The sequence below is a fragment of the Siphateles boraxobius genome, unplaced genomic scaffold (genome assembly GCF_051911475.1).
Source record: "Siphateles boraxobius isolate OS27281-9 unplaced genomic scaffold, OSU_SipBor_1 77, whole genome shotgun sequence".
In the NCBI taxonomy this organism is placed as follows: Eukaryota; Metazoa; Chordata; class Actinopteri; order Cypriniformes; family Leuciscidae; genus Siphateles; species Siphateles boraxobius.
Genome location: NW_027509205.1, coordinates 5,819,054 through 5,837,973, shown reverse-complemented (window position 1 = coordinate 5,837,973; position 18,920 = coordinate 5,819,054). Strand labels below are relative to the sequence as shown.

General features: G+C 46.7%; 6 non-coding genes and 3 pseudogenes across 6 annotated transcripts; all 9 read left to right on the top strand.

Moving 5' to 3' along the window:
* Window positions 1–2,988: 2,988 nt before the first annotated feature.
* On the top strand, window positions 2,989–3,166 carry LOC143727362 (U2 spliceosomal RNA; annotated as a pseudogene).
* A 434-nt stretch (window positions 3,167–3,600) lies between these two features.
* LOC143726693 (U1 spliceosomal RNA) lies at window positions 3,601–3,764 on the top strand. Its single transcript, XR_013198928.1, has one exon. It is a non-coding gene; the product is annotated as a U1 spliceosomal RNA (small nuclear RNA).
* A 1,129-nt stretch (window positions 3,765–4,893) lies between these two features.
* LOC143727111 (U2 spliceosomal RNA) lies at window positions 4,894–5,084 on the top strand. Its single transcript, XR_013199320.1, has one exon. It is a non-coding gene; the product is annotated as a U2 spliceosomal RNA (small nuclear RNA).
* Window positions 5,085–5,518: 434 nt separating this feature from the next.
* LOC143726981 (U1 spliceosomal RNA) lies at window positions 5,519–5,682 on the top strand. The gene has a single exon (XR_013199202.1). It is a non-coding gene; the product is annotated as a U1 spliceosomal RNA (small nuclear RNA).
* A 1,128-nt stretch (window positions 5,683–6,810) lies between these two features.
* LOC143727110 (U2 spliceosomal RNA) lies at window positions 6,811–7,001 on the top strand. The gene has a single exon (XR_013199319.1). It is a non-coding gene; the product is annotated as a U2 spliceosomal RNA (small nuclear RNA).
* A 434-nt stretch (window positions 7,002–7,435) lies between these two features.
* Window positions 7,436–7,599, top strand: LOC143726965 (U1 spliceosomal RNA). The gene has a single exon (XR_013199186.1). It is a non-coding gene; the product is annotated as a U1 spliceosomal RNA (small nuclear RNA).
* A 1,129-nt stretch (window positions 7,600–8,728) lies between these two features.
* On the top strand, window positions 8,729–8,877 carry LOC143727508 (U2 spliceosomal RNA; annotated as a pseudogene).
* A 4,527-nt stretch (window positions 8,878–13,404) lies between these two features.
* LOC143727361 (U2 spliceosomal RNA) lies at window positions 13,405–13,582 on the top strand (annotated as a pseudogene).
* A 434-nt stretch (window positions 13,583–14,016) lies between these two features.
* On the top strand, window positions 14,017–14,180 carry LOC143726870 (U1 spliceosomal RNA). Its single transcript, XR_013199095.1, has one exon. It is a non-coding gene; the product is annotated as a U1 spliceosomal RNA (small nuclear RNA).
* The last annotated feature ends 4,740 nt before the right edge of the window (window positions 14,181–18,920 follow it).

Below are 18,920 nucleotides of genomic sequence, written 5' to 3'. Positions count from 1 at the left end.
CAGTGGTGGGAGATGGTGAAACAAAGGACAGGACGGTTTTTTAAACAAATTGGAAAAGAAAAAAAGAATAAAGAAAAAAGACGCATGATGGGGTTGCAAAAAAGACTGCAGAGATATTTTAACCTTTTAAACAATGGATTGGATTTTACAAATGAAATAAAAGAAGTAAAGAAAGAAATGTCAGATCTGTCTGAAACAAAGAGCAAAGGTGTAATTTTAAGATGTAGAGAAAGGGAGTTAGAGGAAGGAGAGAAGTGTACCAGGTATTTTTTTAAAAAGACAATAGCTCGGGGAGGGTCGATCAATATTTTAAAAACTTTTAGAGGGGGGGAAGTAAATACAACTGACCTGATTTTAGGGGAAATTGAAAGTTTTTACAGTAATTTATACGGCACTAAAGAGGTACACAATGGCATCTTAGAGGAAGTTTTAGGGTTTTTAGATAAAAAAGTTAAGAGTCCAAATGTGCTTTTATCCCAGGATTTTAATCTTTTAGAATTGGAAAAAGCTTTAAAGGGTTTTAAGAAGGGGAAGTCCCCGGGCATGGACGGACTCCCCTTTGAGTTTTATCTGACTTTCTGGGACATTTTAGCACATGACTTACTTACAGTTTTTAAAGAATTTGAGACTCTTGACAGACTTCCAGACAGCTTTAGAGTAGGGATAGTTACATTACTGTACAAAAAAGGAGACAAGACTGACTTGAGAAACTGGCGACCAATCACTCTTTTAAATTATGATTGTAAACTTTTTAGTAAGATTTTAGCTACACGCATGTCGACTGTTTTAGAGGACGTAATCCACCTGGATCAAGCTTGCGCTGTGCCCGGCAGGAAGATCACGGACAGCCTGGTACTGATCAGAGACGCCATCTGTTATGCGAGAGACAGAAACATTAGGCTTGTAGTCCTAAATTTAGACTTTGAAAAAGCTTTTGATCGGGTCTCGCACCAGTACCTCCTTCAGGTACTGCAAAAAATGGGCTTTCCAGAGAGGTTTATAGCTTGGGTGGGACTGCTGTATGAGGGCTTAAGCAGCAAATTTCTTGCAAATGGGCATCTTTCCAAAGCTGTAAATATCCACAGCGGTGTCCGTCAGGGGTGTCCTTTATCTCCCCTTCTGTATGTGGCTTGTATTGAGCCACTGGCACAGATCTTGAGAAGGGATAAATGGATTAAAGGACTAGATATCCCAGGAACTGGTGGACTGACGGCGACCTGCGTTTTATATATGGATGACGTGACCCTTTTAGCGACTGACTTTTTATCAGTACGAAGAGCAATGGACTTGACTGACTGGTACGGTCGGGCCTCGGGCGCCAAGCTTAACAGGAGTAAGTCCGAGGCCCTGCTCTTCGGGCCGTGGGGCGACGTGGACACAGGAGGACTAGATTTGGATTTTAAAGAAAAGGATTTGAAAATTTTAGGAGTAAAATTTGACAGGGAGGGTGGAGGACCAGGAAACTGGACTGACATGTTAGGGAAAGTCAGACAAAGACTGGGCTTTTGGGGACTAAGACAACTGACGTTAGAAGGCAAGATTTTAATTTTTAAAGCAGTGATTTTACCACTAATTTTACTTGTCTGTTCTGTTTTTAGTCCCCCAAGACGATTCCTGGCTAAGTTGGAGAGGGCGGTATTTTATTTCCTGTGGGGGTCCAAGTGGGAACGAATCAAGAGGGAGGTCGTTAAAAAGAAAAAAGAGAATGGCGGGAAAGGCCTCCCAGACCCCCACCTGTTTTTAGGCAGCCGCTTTGCCGCCCTCCATATCCAGTATGCACTGACCCCATCCAGAGAACACAAGACAGCAGCCATGACCCGATTCTGGATGGGGTCATACCTAAGAAGTTTGAAAATTTTACCCATTGATCTTAAAAGTCCAGTGTCTTTTAATTTGTCAAAAGAGCATAGTTTTATTAAGAAATTTTTAAAGAAATATCTTTTAGAAACAAATGATGCCACTGTTTTAACTAATCACAAGTCTCTCGTCTCTCTTGTGCAGGATCGAGAATCGGTGAGTCCAGTTCCAGGCCTCACACTAGGTGAGGCCAAAGACGTTTGGAGGAACGCAGCCCACCCAGCTCTCCAGAACAGGCTTAAGGACCTGTCGTGGATGGTGGCTCATGAGATCCTCCCGGTCAGGGCGGTCATGCACTCCAGAGGCATGGCCAAAAACTCCACCTGCCCACGGTCCGGATGTGGTTCCCCGGAGACCGTTCAACATCTGCTCTGGGAGTGCGGCGCTGCGCGGGACCTGTGGGCCAAGACAGGCCCCCTGTTTTTCCCGTGCCTGCCAGCGGGTGGGGCCCAGGTGGACTATAAGCTCGCCATCCTGGGGGTGGGTCAGGGCTTGAAGGAGTTGACACCACCAACGTTTGCCTCGCTCTGGCTCACCCTCAACCACATCAAGGATGCCATCTGGGTCACCAGAAACCTGCTGGTGGGGAAACGCGTGACGGTCCCCCTCCACGCGTGCGAGCAGAGGATAACATCAACGCTGCAGGGTGGGCCGCACGTCGTTATTCGGATGGGGGGGCCGAGGTCACACGGAGAAGGTCCCGGCCGCCACCGTACCTGGCCGCCCGTAGATGCACCCTCACCACTCTGGCTACGGGAACAGCGGGCCAGCGGGCCGGAGGAGAGGGGATCTCCGCTGGGCACTGGAAGCGAGGAGTCTGGGGCCTGTTCTGGAGACCTGGAGTGAATGGACATTCTTGATAGGGACTCACCCTCGATCCTGTACAAGAGATGTTTTATTTGGCATATTTTATTGTTTTATTGTTTTATATTTGCATTCCTATTTTATTTTAATCCATTTTACCTTTACTTTAAAACAACACACAACATACATGGACTTTTACACAACACATCAACATAACTGATTTTTAACTGTAACTTATGTCCTTTTTGTTGTTTTAAGATATGTGCAAAAATGTGATTTTATAAGGAAAAAATGGATATTGAAAGAATGGAATGAAACAATGTGACAATAAACTTTTTTCGAAAGAAAAAAATCTGTTCTTATCAGTTTAATATCTGATACGTGCCCTACCCGGGCACCATATATTAAATTGATTTTTGGAACTGGGAGATGGAAGAGGGGCTTGCTCCGTCCACTCCACGCATCGACCCGGTATTGCAGTACTTCTGGGAACGGTGCACCCCCAAAAACTGTGTTCAATGAAAGAGATGTTTTAGTCTTGTGTGGCAGCAGGTGTTAATGGAAGTAACGTATATTGCTGTGTATGGGTGCTTTAAAGGTGTTGTAGGTGATCATATGCTATACAGGTAATGGTGGTGTGAGAGGGAAAAAAAAACAACAACTCTGTTCTTATCTCGTTTAACATCTGATTCGTCCACTATCCGGTGGCCGCGTATGAAATTGATTTTTGGCTCATGGATCCGGAGCATGAAAACAACATCATCCACAACAACAACAGCAAAAGAGCCCGACTCTGCAGGTTTTTGATGTCTCTCTCTTATCTCTTGGAGTTTTTACGAATGAGCTGATGAGTTGAATCAGGTGTGTGTTTGATTGTCCGACCGTTGGTGAGGATTGCGGAGAGGGACACGGTGCCTCTGACGGGAGGCCTGGGAATTCATACTTACCTGGCAGGGGAGACACCATGATCAGGAAGGTGGTTCACCCAGGGCGAGGCTCGGCCATTGCACTCCGGTTGTGCTGACCCCTGCGAATTCCCCAAATGTGGGAATCTCGACTGCATAATTTATGGTAGTGGGGGACTGCGTTCGCGCTCTCCCCTGGACACACTGGTTAAAAGAGCAGATTGTTCGAGTTCCTCTTCTTCTGGTAGTTAACGACCTAGGAAGTCCAGGGAATTGAACTGCAGTGGTTGATCGAGAGATGTAAAACTCTCAACCTAGGACCAGTCTGCAAAAGTAGGGCTGTTTTTTAGTTTTTTTTTTTCATCATTCTTCAAATAATCTCCATTATTCAACCAGCGCTTTTATTGGCAGCAGTGGTCCTAGAAGCAAAGTTGTTCCGAATGGGGAGTTCTATCATGTGGTATGAATACCTTGTGCATGTGTGAAAAATCACCTGACATACAGTCGCCTATGGCCGTATTCATGTTGTTGTTTTTACTGTTTACAGCGCCACCAAGTGGCCAGTCGCCACATCCCTTTTCACCTGAGCACAGGCTGAGCCCGTGCACAGGTGTACCGACTTGGGTGTAATTGTCTCATTCCGTTGGAGAGTTATGGCCATTTAAGTAAAGCCCGCCTCGCCCACTCCCAACGTTTTGGCGTCCCGTCGCCAACGTGTATCGAAATTCCGACTTTTTTCCCCATCGCTGTCGGCAATCAGACTCCAGGGAATCTTTCTGCACCGGTTTGGGTCAGATCGGGCGAAAGACCTAGGACTAGTGTGCAAAAGTAGCTTTTTCACAAAATCCCAAATACCCGAAAATCTCGCCAGCGCAACCATCGAATCCGAGGCCTGCGTCTTGTTCGGCCCGAGCCAAGGATTCCGGTGATGTAAGACACTTGGGTCTGCGACGGACGGTTCAGGAGTTACGAGGCATTTCGTACTTCTGATCGCTGCAGCGCCACCTTGGGGCCGATTGGGCCGAGCCTTGGTGATGTTGTAGACCGGGCGGGTACTACCATCCCTCAAGAGTTTCAAGTCTCTACGACGTACGCTTTGGTCTGCCCGCTCACTTTTAGGGCAGAATGTTTGTTGGTCCAAAATCCCAGGTTGCACTCCAAAGTGTCGTGTTGTGCGCTCTGCTGTGATCCATTTTCGGTGTCAACAGTCAAGCTGAGCTTGTATTGCTGTGAGCTGAGCTTGTTTGCTGGCGACCTTTAGACCCTCTCGCCACGGCCCAGGTGGGCGTGGCCTTTGACGGCTCCCCCGCCTCTGCGTCATTGTGTCATCGCTTCTCGGCCTTTTGGCTAAGATCAAGTGTAGTATCTGTTCTTATCAGTTTAATATCTGATACGTGCCCTACCCGGGCACCATATATTAAATTGATTTTTGGAACTGGGAGATGGAAGAGGGGCTTGCTCCGTCCACTCCACGCATCGACCCGGTATTGCAGTACTTCTGGGAACGGTGCACCCCCAAAAACTGTGTTCAATGAAAGAGATGTTTTAGTCTTGTGTGGCAGCAGGTGTTAATGGAAGTAACGTATATTGCTGTGTATGGGTGCTTTAAAGGTGTTGTAGGTGATCATATGCTATACAGGTAATGGTGGTGTGAGAGGGAAAAAAAAACAACAACTCTGTTCTTATCTCGTTTAACATCTGATTCGTCCACTATCCGGTGGCCGCGTATGAAATTGATTTTTGGCTCATGGATCCGGAGCATGAAAACAACATCATCCACAACAACAACAGCAAAAGAGCCCGACTCTGCAGGTTTTTGATGTCTCTCTCTTATCTCTTGGAGTTTTTACGAATGAGCTGATGAGTTGAATCAGGTGTGTGTTTGATTGTCCGACCGTTGGTGAGGATTGCGGAGAGGGACACGGTGCCTCTGACGGGAGGCCTGGGAATTCATACTTACCTGGCAGGGGAGACACCATGATCAGGAAGGTGGTTCACCCAGGGCGAGGCTCGGCCATTGCACTCCGGTTGTGCTGACCCGTGCGAATTCCCCAAATGTGGGAATCTCGACTGCATAATTTATGGTAGTGGGGGACTGCGTTCGCGCTCTCCCCTGGACACACTGGTTAAAAGAGCAGATTGTTCGAGTTCCTCTTCTTCTGGTAGTTAACGACCTAGGAAGTCCAGGGAATTGAACTGCAGTGGTTGATCGAGAGATGTAAAACTCTCAACCTAGGACCAGTCTGCAAAAGTAGGGCTGTTTTTTAGTTTTTTTTTTCATCATTCTTCAAATAATCTCCATTATTCAACCAGCGCTTTTATTGGCAGCAGTGGTCCTAGAAGCAAAGTTGTTCCGAATGAGGAGTTCTATCATGTGGTATGAATACCTTGTGCATGTGTGAAAAATCACCTGACATACAGTCGCCTATGGCCGTATTCATGTTGTTGTTTTTACTGTTTACAGCGCCACCAAGTGGCCAGTCGCCACATCCCTTTTCACCTGAGCACAGGCTGAGCCCGTGCACAGGTGTACCGACTTGGGTGTAATTGTCTCATTCCGTTGGAGAGTTATGGCCATTTAAGTAAAGCCCGCCTCGCCCACTCCCAACGTTTTGGCGTCCCGTCGCCAACGTGTATCGAAATTCCGACTTTTTTCCCCATCGCTGTCGGCAATCAGACTCCAGGGAATCTTTCTGCACCGGTTTGGGTCAGATCGGGCGAAAGACCTAGGACTAGTGTGCAAAAGTAACTTTTTCACAAAATCCCAAATACCCGAAAATCTCGCCAGCGCAACCATCGAATCCGAGGCCTGCGTCTTGTTCGGCCCGAGCCAAGGATTCCGGTGATGTAAGACACTTGGGTCTGCGACGGACGGTTCAGGAGTTACGAGGCATTTCGTACTTCTGATCGCTGCAGCGCCACCTTGGGGCCGATTGGGCCGAGCCTTGGTGATGTTGTAGACCGGGCGGGTACTACCATCCCTCAAGAGTTTCAAGTCTCTACGACGTACGCTTTGGTCTGCCCGCTCACTTTTAGGGCAGAATGTTTGTTGGTCCAAAATCCCAGGTTGCACTCCAAAGTGTCGTGTTGTGCGCTCTGCTGTGATCCATTTTCGGTGTCAACAGTCAAGCTGAGCTTGTATTGCTGTGAGCTGAGCTTGTTTGCTGGCGACCTTTAGACCCTCTCGCCACGGCCCAGGTGGGCGTGGCCTTTGACGGCTCCCCCGCCTCTGCGTCATTGTGTCATCGCTTCTCGGCCTTTTGGCTAAGATCAAGTGTAGTATCTGTTCTTATCAGTTTAATATCTGATACGTGCCCTACCCGGGCACCATATATTAAATTGATTTTTGGAACTGGGAGATGGAAGAGGGGCTTGCTCCGTCCACTCCACGCATCGACCCGGTATTGCAGTACTTCTGGGAACGGTGCACCCCCAAAAACTGTGTTCAATGAAAGAGATGTTTTAGTCTTGTGTGGCAGCAGGTGTTAATGGAAGTAACGTATATTGCTGTGTATGGGTGCTTTAAAGGTGTTGTAGGTGATCATATGCTATACAGGTAATGGTGGTGTGAGAGGGAAAAAAAAACAACAACTCTGTTCTTATCTCGTTTAACATCTGATTCGTCCACTATCCGGTGGCCGCGTATGAAATTGATTTTTGGCTCATGGATCCGGAGCATGAAAACAACATCATCCACAACAACAACAGCAAAAGAGCCCGACTCTGCAGGTTTTTGATGTCTCTCTCTTATCTCTTGGAGTTTTTACGAATGAGCTGATGAGTTGAATCAGGTGTGTGTTTGATTGTCCGACCGTTGGTGAGGATTGCGGAGAGGGACACGGTGCCTCTGACGGGAGGCCTGGGAATTCATACTTACCTGGCAGGGGAGACACCATGATCAGGAAGGTGGTTCACCCAGGGCGAGGCTCGGCCATTGCAGTCTGGTTGTGCTGACCCCTGCGAATTCCCCAAATGTGGGAATCTCGACTGCATAATTTATGGTAGTGGGGGACTGCGTTCGCGCTCTCCCCTGGACACACTGGTTAAAAGAGCAGATTGTTCGAGTTCCTCTTCTTCTGGTAGTTAACGACCTAGGAAGTCCAGGGAATTGAACTGCAGTGGTTGATCGAGAGATGTAAAACTCTCAACCTAGGACCAGTCTGCAAAAGTAGGGCTGTTTTTTAGTTTTTTTTTTTCATCATTCTTCAAATAATCTCCATTATTCAACCAGCGCTTTTATTGGCAGCAGTGGTCCTAGAAGCAAAGTTGTTCCGAATGGGGAGTTCTATCATGTGGTATGAATACCTTGTGCATGTGTGAAAAATCACCTGACATACAGTCGCCTATGGCCGTATTCATGTTGTTGTTTTTACTGTTTACAGCGCCACCAAGTGGCCAGTCGCCACATCCCTTTTCACCTGAGCACAGGCTGAGCCCGTGCACAGGTGTACCGACTTGGGTGTAATTGTCTCATTCCGTTGGAGAGTTATGGCCATTTAAGTAAAGCCCGCCTCGCCCACTCCCAACGTTTTGGCGTCCCGTCGCCAACGTGTATCGAAATTCCGACTTTTTTCCCCATCGCTGTCGGCAATCAGACTCCAGGGAATCTTTCTGCACCGGTTTGGGTCAGATCGGGCGAAAGACCTAGGACTAGTGTGCAAAAGTAGCTTTTTCACAAAATCCCAAATACCCGAAAATCTCGCCAGCGCAACCATCGAATCCGAGGCCTGCGTCTTGTTCGGCCCGAGCCAAGGATTCCGGTGATGTAAGACACTTGGGTCTGCGACGGACGGTTCAGGAGTTACGAGGCATTTCGTACTTCTGATCGCTGCAGCGCCACCTTGGGGCCGATTGGGCCGAGCCTTGGTGATGTTGTAGACCGGGCGGGTACTACCATCCCTCAAGAGTTTCAAGTCTCTACGACGTACGCTTTGGTCTGCCCGCTCACTTTTAGGGCAGAATGTTTGTTGGTCCAAAATCCCAGGTTGCACTCCAAAGTGTCGTGTTGTGCGCTCTGCTGTGATCCATTTTCGGTGTCAACAGTCAAGCTGAGCTTGTATTGCTGTGAGCTGAGCTTGTTTGCTGGCGACCTTTAGACCCTCTCGCCACGGCCCAGGTGGGCGTGGCCTTTGACGGCTCCCCCGCCTCTGCGTCATTGTGTCATCGCTTCTCGGCCTTTTGGCTAAGATCAAGTGTAGTATCTGTTCTTATCAGGAAATGCAGAGAAATTGGTCATACTTTTGAAGAGTGTACCAATGGCAGGCGGTGCAACCTCTGTGGGGAGTCATCCCATCTCTACAGAGATTGCCCTAAAAGTTTTGCCAACAAACTGAAAGGCAACAAAATGGCCGCCCCACATGTGGAACAAACAAAAGAGCAAAGGAAGGAGGAGGCGGTCCCTGAGGTTTTGGCGGGAAATTCTATTTCCCAGCCAGCCTCAGGGAGTGGGCAGGAGGAAGGAAGTGGGGCGGCCACAGGGGCGGAGTCAAGTTTTAACAGCGAACAGAGTGAGGAAGCCGTTCCCCAACAAGAGAGAAGTGAAAACAAAATGGAGGAGGAGGAGGAGGATGCAACGGCTTCCTCACTCTACACCGTATCGGAGGTTAGTGTGGTGGATAGTGGGGGTGAATCCGAGGGTTCACTCCCCATTGCTCAGGTGCAAAAAAGGTCTGCGAGATCTCCTCTGCTTCAAACAGAGGAGAAAAGGCTGCGGGCATCGCATCGGCTAGATAGTTCCTCTTCGTTAGATCTAGACCGTATGTGGCCCGCAGAATCTCCCAATGAAGTCTCCTTTTTGCACGTTAAGCTTAGAACATCGTCACCGAAGGAGCCACAAGAGGTTCTCTCTGTGGACTCTGAGGCGGCGAGCATTTGCCCTCCTGATCCCAGTTTTTCTGGGGAAAGGGAGAAGCAAGTGCTACATGACATAACATGATTTTAATGTAACTTTCTGCAGTCTTTTGGTTTTATCCTTCTATTAATGCTTGTATTTTTAACCATACTGCTCATGGCCCTCACTATCTCTACAATCAATGTGAGAAGTGTGAGGTCTACTTTGCGAGCACAGAGTGTGTTATCCTTTTTAAAAACTTTTAAGTCAGATGTGTTTTTATTGCAAGAATGTGGTTTGCCCTTTTTAACAAATTACAGGAAGTGGGAGGAGATTTGGACCCCAGGATTTTCCATTTGGAGTGGGTCCAATTTTAACAAAAATGACGGTGTTGCTATTTTAATAAAAAATCCCAACCTTTTGGTGAAGGGCAGCACTGTGGTGAGGGACGGGCGGGCAATTTTAGCAAATCTGACTTTTTTAGGTAAGGATCTTAACATTTTAAATATGTATGGTTTTACTGAAAAAAATAACAGGTATGAGCTTTTAGAAGACTTGCAACCCCACATGCTAGGCAGGGCTCCCCTAGTGGTAGCAGGGGATTTTAATTGTGTATTATCAAAAAAGGACAGAAGGAGGGTAGGAGAGGATTTTAAGGTCGACAAGACATCGGTTTTATTACAAAATATAGTCAAAGATTTTAAGTTAGTTGACTGTTTTAAAACAATGCATCAAAGAGAGGAAGGCTTCACCTGGTTCAGTGGTGACGGTGCCAGAGCCTCTCGAATTGACTATATTTTTACCAGGGACCTCCCGCCGACCGATGCTACATTGACCCCCCTCTTTTTTTCCGACCACATGATGCTGTCTTGCACTCTTTCACTCCCCACGGGTGTGACTGCAGGGGGAGGGCTGTGGAAGCTGAACTGTTCCCTATTAGAGGACGAGGAAGTGGTTAGTGAGTATAGGGAGCAGTTCAGCCAATGGCAGACCCTCCAGGACTTTTACGACTCACGTGCACAGTGGTGGGAGATGGTGAAACAAAGGACAGGACGGTTTTTTAAACAAATTGGAAAAGAAAAAAAGAATAAAGAAAAAAGACGCATGATGGGGTTGCAAAAAAGACTGCAGAGATATTTTAACCTTTTAAACAATGGATTGGATTTTACAAATGAAATAAAAGAAGTAAAGAAAGAAATGTCAGATCTGTCTGAAACAAAGAGCAAAGGTGTCATTTTAAGATGTAGAGAAAGGGAGTTAGAGGAAGGAGAGAAGTGTACCAGGTATTTTTTTAAAAAGACAATAGCTCGGGGAGGGTCGATCAATATTTTAAAAACTTTTAGAGGGGGGGAAGTAAATACAACTGACCTGATTTTAGGGGAAATTGAAAGTTTTTACAGTAATTTATACGGCACTAAAGAGGTACACAATGGCATCTTAGAGGAAGTTTTAGGGTTTTTAGATAAAAAAGTTAAGAGTCCAAATGTGCTTTTATCCCAGGATTTTAATCTTTTAGAATTGGAAAAAGCTTTAAAGGGTTTTAAGAAGGGGAAGTCCCCGGGCATGGACGGACTCCCCTTTGAGTTTTATCTGACTTTCTGGGACATTTTAGCACATGACTTACTTACAGTTTTTAAAGAATTTGAGACTCTTGACAGACTTCCAGACAGCTTTAGAGTAGGGATAGTTACATTACTGTACAAAAAAGGAGACAAGACTGACTTGAGAAACTGGCGACCAATCACTCTTTTAAATTATGATTGTAAACTTTTTAGTAAGATTTTAGCTACACGCATGTCGACTGTTTTAGAGGACGTAATCCACCTGGATCAAGCTTGCGCTGTGCCCGGCAGGAAGATCACGGACAGCCTGGTACTGATCAGAGACGCCATCTGTTATGCGAGAGACAGAAACATTAGGCTTGTAGTCCTAAATTTAGACTTTGAAAAAGCTTTTGATCGGGTCTCGCACCAGTACCTCCTTCAGGTACTGCAAAAAATGGGCTTTCCAGAGAGGTTTATAGCTTGGGTGGGACTGCTGTATGAGGGCTTAAGCAGCAAATTTCTTGCAAATGGGCATCTTTCCAAAGCTGTAAATATCCACAGCGGTGTCCGTCAGGGGTGTCCTTTATCTCCCCTTCTGTATGTGGCTTGTATTGAGCCACTGGCACAGATCTTGAGAAGGGATAAATGGATTAAAGGACTAGATATCCCAGGAACTGGTGGACTGACGGCGACCTGCGTTTTATATATGGATGACGTGACCCTTTTAGCGACTGACTTTTTATCAGTACGAAGAGCAATGGACTTGACTGACTGGTACGGTCGGGCCTCGGGCGCCAAGCTTAACAGGAGTAAGTCCGAGGCCCTGCTCTTCGGGCCGTGGGGCGACGTGGACACAGGAGGACTAGATTTGGATTTTAAAGAAAAGGATTTGAAAATTTTAGGAGTAAAATTTGACAGGGAGGGTGGAGGACCAGGAAACTGGACTGACATGTTAGGGAAAGTCAGACAAAGACTGGGCTTTTGGGGACTAAGACAACTGACGTTAGAAGGCAAGATTTTAATTTTTAAAGCAGTGATTTTACCACTAATTTTACTTGTCTGTTCTGTTTTTAGTCCCCCAAGACGATTCCTGGCTAAGTTGGAGAGGGCGGTATTTTATTTCCTGTGGGGGTCCAAGTGGGAACGAATCAAGAGGGAGGTCGTTAAAAAGAAAAAAGAGAATGGCGGGAAAGGCCTCCCAGACCCCCACCTGTTTTTAGGCAGCCGCTTTGCCGCCCTCCATATCCAGTATGCACTGACCCCATCCAGAGAACACAAGACAGCAGCCATGACCCGATTCTGGATGGGGTCATACCTAAGAAGTTTGAAAATTTTACCCATTGATCTTAAAAGTCCAGTGTCTTTTAATTTGTCAAAAGAGCATAGTTTTATTAAGAAATTTTTAAAGAAATATCTTTTAGAAACAAATGATGCCACTGTTTTAACTAATCACAAGTCTCTCGTCTCTCTTGTGCAGGATCGAGAATCGGTGAGTCCAGTTCCAGGCCTCACACTAGGTGAGGCCAAAGACGTTTGGAGGAACGCAGCCCACCCAGCTCTCCAGAACAGGCTTAAGGACCTGTCGTGGATGGTGGCTCATGAGATCCTCCCGGTCAGGGCGGTCATGCACTCCAGAGGCATGGCCAAAAACTCCACCTGCCCACGGTCCGGATGTGGTTCCCCGGAGACCGTTCAACATCTGCTCTGGGAGTGCGGCGCTGCGCGGGACCTGTGGGCCAAGACAGGCCCCCTGTTTTTCCCGTGCCTGCCAGCGGGTGGGGCCCAGGTGGACTATAAGCTCGCCATCCTGGGGGTGGGTCAGGGCTTGAAGGAGTTGACACCACCAACGTTTGCCTCGCTCTGGCTCACCCTCAACCACATCAAGGATGCCATCTGGGTCACCAGAAACCTGCTGGTGGGGAAACGCGTGACGGTCCCCCTCCACGCGTGCGAGCAGAGGATAACATCAACGCTGCAGGGTGGGCCGCACGTCGTTATTCGGATGGGGGGGCCGAGGTCACACGGAGAAGGTCCCGGCCGCCACCGTACCTGGCCGCCCGTAGATGCACCCTCACCACTCTGGCTACGGGAACAGCGGGCCAGCGGGCCGGAGGAGAGGGGATCTCCGCTGGGCACTGGAAGCGAGGAGTCTGGGGCCTGTTCTGGAGACCTGGAGTGAATGGACATTCTTGATAGGGACTCACCCTCGATCCTGTACAAGAGATGTTTTATTTGGCATATTTTATTGTTTTATTGTTTTATATTTGCATTCCTATTTTATTTTAATCCATTTTACCTTTACTTTAAAACAACACACAACATACATGGACTTTTACACAACACATCAACATAACTGATTTTTAACTGTAACTTATGTCCTTTTTGTTGTTTTAAGATATGTGCAAAAATGTGATTTTATAAGGAAAAAATGGATATTGAAAGAATGGAATGAAACAATGTGACAATAAACTTTTTTCGAAAGAAAAAAATCTGTTCTTATCAGTTTAATATCTGATACGTGCCCTACCCGGGCACCATATATTAAATTGATTTTTGGAACTGGGAGATGGAAGAGGGGCTTGCTCCGTCCACTCCACGCATCGACCCGGTATTGCAGTACTTCTGGGAACGGTGCACCCCCAAAAACTGTGTTCAATGAAAGAGATGTTTTAGTCTTGTGTGGCAGCAGGTGTTAATGGAAGTAACGTATATTGCTGTGTATGGGTGCTTTAAAGGTGTTGTAGGTGATCATATGCTATACAGGTAATGGTGGTGTGAGAGGGAAAAAAAAACAACAACTCTGTTCTTATCTCGTTTAACATCTGATTCGTCCACTATCCGGTGGCCGCGTATGAAATTGATTTTTGGCTCATGGATCCGGAGCATGAAAACAACATCATCCACAACAACAACAGCAAAAGAGCCCGACTCTGCAGGTTTTTGATGTCTCTCTCTTATCTCTTGGAGTTTTTACGAATGAGCTGATGAGTTGAATCAGGTGTGTGTTTGATTGTCCGACCGTTGGTGAGGATTGCGGAGAGGGACACGGTGCCTCTGACGGGAGGCCTGGGAATTCATACTTACCTGGCAGGGGAGACACCATGATCAGGAAGGTGGTTCACCCAGGGCGAGGCTCGCCCATTGCACTCCGGTTGTGCTGACCCCTGCGAATTCCCCAAATGTGGGAATCTCGACTGCATAATTTATGGTAGTGGGGGACTGCGTTCGCGCTCTCCCCTGGACACACTGGTTAAAAGAGCAGATTGTTCGAGTTCCTCTTCTTCTGGTAGTTAACGACCTAGGAAGTCCAGGGAATTGAACTGCAGTGGTTGATCGAGAGATGTAAAACTCTCAACCTAGGACCAGTCTGCAAAAGTAGGGCTGTTTTTTAGTTTTTTTTTTCATCATTCTTCAAATAATCTCCATTATTCAACCAGCGCTTTTATTGGCAGCAGTGGTCCTAGAAGCAAAGTTGTTCCGAATGAGGAGTTCTATCATGTGGTATGAATACCTTGTGCATGTGTGAAAAATCACCTGACATACAGTCGCCTATGGCCGTATTCATGTTGTTGTTTTTACTGTTTACAGCGCCACCAAGTGGCCAGTCGCCACATCCCTTTTCACCTGAGCACAGGCTGAGCCCGTGCACAGGTGTACCGACTTGGGTGTAATTGTCTCATTCCGTTGGAGAGTTATGGCCATTTAAGTAAAGCCCGCCTCGCCCACTCCCAACGTTTTGGCGTCCCGTCGCCAACGTGTATCGAAATTCCGACTTTTTTCCCCATCGCTGTCGGCAATCAGACTCCAGGGAATCTTTCTGCACCGGTTTGGGTCAGATCGGGCGAAAGACCTAGGACTAGTGTGCAAAAGTAGCTTTTTCACAAAATCCCAAATACCCGAAAATCTCGCCAGCGCAACCATCAAATCCGAGGCCTGCGTCTTGTTCGGCCCGAGCCAAGGATTCCGGTGATGTAAGACACTTGGGTCTGCGACGGACGGTTCAGGAGTTACGAGGCATTTCGTACTTCTGATCGCTGCAGCGCCACCTTGGGGCCGATTGGGCCGAGCCTTGGTGATGTTGTAGACCGGGCGGGTACTACCATCCCTCAAGAGTTTCAAGTCTCTACGACGTACGCTTTGGTCTGCCCGCTCACTTTTAGGGCAGAATGTTTGTTGGTCCAAAATCCCAGGTTGCACTCCAAAGTGTCGTGTTGTGCGCTCTGCTGTGATCCATTTTCGGTGTCAACAGTCAAGCTGAGCTTGTATTGCTGTGAGCTGAGCTTGTTTGCTGGCGACCTTTAGACCCTCTCGCCACGGCCCAGGTGGGCGTGGCCTTTGACGGCTCCCCCGCCTCTGAGTCATTGTGTCATCGCTTCTCGGCCTTTTGGCTAAGATCAAGTGTCTGGTCCTAAGGTAGAGACAGCGATCGCCTCTTGTTGGACTTGGTCTCGTGTGTTGCTTGTCACACGGGACACACACCCTTCAGGAGGTACATTGACAAGCGGCTTTTAATTGACGACTCGTTCTACGAGGAATCTTCTGGTTTTAAGGTAAGCAGGTTTTAATTTATTTATTGTATATTTATTGTTGGGTTTTAGCCGCAGCAGGCTAGTGGTGCCTCCAACATGTCGGCTGCTCGTGCCGGCATGAGGAGGCACCACAGCGTGCGTTTTAAATTTAAACCAAAAGAGGATGGCACTCTCCGGGTCATGTCCAGGCTGGACTTTTCTAGGAAGTGCATCCAACAGTTACTCGGTTTTAAGGTTGTGGACATAAACTGCCTGTTGACTCTGCCCCTGAATCATGGCTTTGATGTAAGTTTTGCTTCTGCTTCCTTGCTAAGTACTTTTTGGACTCGATTTGAAATGTGTAAAGCCAATTTCTCCATGTTCACTGTGGAAAAACTGACTGATAATTCACTGAAAGTTGTGATTGTCAGGATGTTTAATGAAACAGTTAGTGGAGAAGATATTTCTGTATGGTTGGCAAGATATTGCTCTATTCGTGGACAACCAGTCAAGGTTTTAGATGAAGACGGTATCTGGAGCTGTGCGTGGAGAGTGCCCATTAAACAATGGGCAGATCCCAACAGCTACCATGGCCTGAGTCAAATACCTTCTATGATTGTGTTGGGAGAGAATAGAGGCTACATCCATTACCAAGGGATGCCCAAGCTATGCCGCAAGTGTGGCAAACTTGGACATCTCGCCGAGGCATGCCAAGAAGTAGTGTGTAGGAAGTGCAGAGAAATTGGGCACATTTTTGAAGAGTGCCAAAATGGCAGAAAGTGCAACCTCTGTGGAGAATCATCCCATCTCTACAGAGACTGCCCTAAAAGTTTTGCCAACAAGTTAAAAAGCAACAAAATGGCCGCCCCACCCAAAGAACAAACAATTGAGGAGGCGGGCCCCGAGGTTTCGGCGGGAAATTCAAACCCCCAGCCAGCCTCAGGGATTGGACAGGAAGGAGGAAGTGGGGCGGCCACAGGGGCGGAGTCAATTCTGGCAGTTGGTGAGGGGGAGGAAGCCAATCCTCAAAATGAAATTGAAAAAGAAGACAGTATGGAGGATGAAGAGGAGGAAATGGCTTCCTCCCTAGTAACCGTGTCTGAGGTTAGTGTGTCCACGAGTGGGAGTGAAACAGATGTTTCGCTCCCCAATGCTCAAGTGCAGAAAAGAACTGCGAGATCTCCTCTGGTTCAAACAGAGGAGAAAAAGCTGCGGGTAGCGCATCGGCTAGATAGTTCCCCCATGGAAGATCTAGACCGTATGTGGCCCGCAGAATCTCCTAATGAAGTCTCTTTTCTGCATTTCAAGCTAAGAACATCATCGCCAAAGGATTCGCAAGAGGCCTTCTCTGCGAGCCCTGAGGCGTCAAGCACTTGCCCCCCTGATCCCAGCTCATCTGGGGAAAAGGGAAGGCAAGTGCAACAAGAAATAACATGATTTTAATTATATCTCTGTAGTCCCTTGGTTGCTTTTAAATGTCTCACACCCTTTTAACCATACTGCTCATGGCTCTCACTATCTCCACAATCAATGTGAGAAGTGTGAAGAGCAATATACGAGCACAGAGTGTGTTATCCTTTTTAAAATCTTTTAAGTCAGATGTGTTTTTATTGCAAGAATGTGGTCTGCCTTTTTTAACAAATTACAGGAAGTGGGAGACGATTTGGACCCCAGGACTTTCCATCTGGAGTGGGTCCAATTTTAACAAAAATGACGGTGTTGCTATTTTAATAAAAAATCCCCATGTTTTGGTGAAGGGCAGCACTGTGGTGAGGGATGGGCGGGCAATTTTAGCTAATCTGACTTTTTTAGGTAAGGATTTTAACATTTTAAATGTGTATGGTTTTACAGGTAAAAACAACAGGTATGAGCTTTTAGAAGACCTGCAGCCCCACATGCTCGGGAGGGCTCCCCTAGTGGTAGCAGGGGATTTTAATTGTGTTTTATCAAGACAGGATAGAAAGAGGGTAGGAGAGGATTTTAAGGTCGACAAGACATCGGTTTTATTACAAAATATAGTCAAAGATTTTAAGTTAGTTGACTGCTTTAAAACAATGCATCAAAGAGAGGAGGGCTTCACCTGGTTCAGTGGTGATGGCGCCAGAGCCTCTCGAATTGACTATGTTTTTACAAGGGACTGCCCGCCGACCGATGCTACATTGAGCCCCCTCTTCTTTTCTGATCACATGATGCTCTCCTGCACCCTTTCACTACCCACGGGTGTGACCGTAGGGGGAGGGCTGTGGAAGCTGAACTGCTCCCTATTAGAGGATGAGGAAGTGATTAGTGAATATAGGGAGCAGTTCAGCCAATGGCAGACCCTCCAAGACTTTTTCGACTCACGTGCACAGTGGTGGGAGATGGTGAAACAAAGGACAGGACGGTTTTTTAAACAAATTGGAAAAGAAAAAAAGAATAAAGAAAAAAGACGCATGATGGGGCTGCAAAAAAGACTGCAGAGATATTTTAATCTTTTAAACAGTGGATTGGATTTTACAGAAGAAATTAAAGAAGTAAAGAAAGAAATGTCAGATTTGTCCGAAACAAAGACTAAAGGTGTCATTTTAAGATGTAAGGAGAGAGAAATAGAAGAAGGGGAAAAGTGTACTAGATATTTTTTTAAAAAGACAATAACACGGGGAGGGTCAATTAATACTTTAAAAACTTTTACAGGTGGGGAGGTAAATACAACAGATCTGATTTTAGGGGAAATTGAAAGTTTTTACAATAATTTATACAGCACTAAAGAGGTACACAATGGCATCTTAGAGGAAGTTTTAGGGTTTTTAGACAAAAAGGTAAAGAGTCCAGATGTGCTTTTATCCCAAGATTTTACTCTTTTAGAAATGCACAAAGCGCTAAAAGGTTTTAAAAAGGGGAAGTCCCCAGGCTTGGATGGACTCCCCTTTGAGTTTTATCTGACTTTCTGGGACATTTTAGCACACGACTTATTGACAGTTTTTAAAGAACTTGAGACTCTTGACAGACTTCCAGACAGCTTTAGAGTAGGGATAGTTACATTACTATACAAAAAAGGGGACAAGACTGACCTGAGAAACTGGCGACCAATCACTCTTTTAAATTATGATTGTAAACTTTTTAGTAAGATTTTAGCTACACGTATGTCGACTGTTTTAGAGGACGTAATCCACCTGGATCAAGCATGCGCTGTGCCCGGCAGGAAGATCACGGACAGCCTGGTACTGATCAGAGACGCCATCTGTTTTGCGAGAGACAGAAACATTCGGCTAGTAGTCCTAAATTTAGATTTCGAAAAAGCCTTTGATCGCGTCTCGCACCAGTACCTGTTCCAGGTACTGGAAAAAATGGGGTTTCCTGGGAGGTTTATAGCCTGGGTGGGACTGCTGTACAACGATCTGTCTAGCAGAATTTTGGTTAACGGGCATTTATCCAAAGCTGTAAAACTCTACAGCGGCGTCCGTCAGGGGTGTCCTTTATCTCCCCTTCTGTA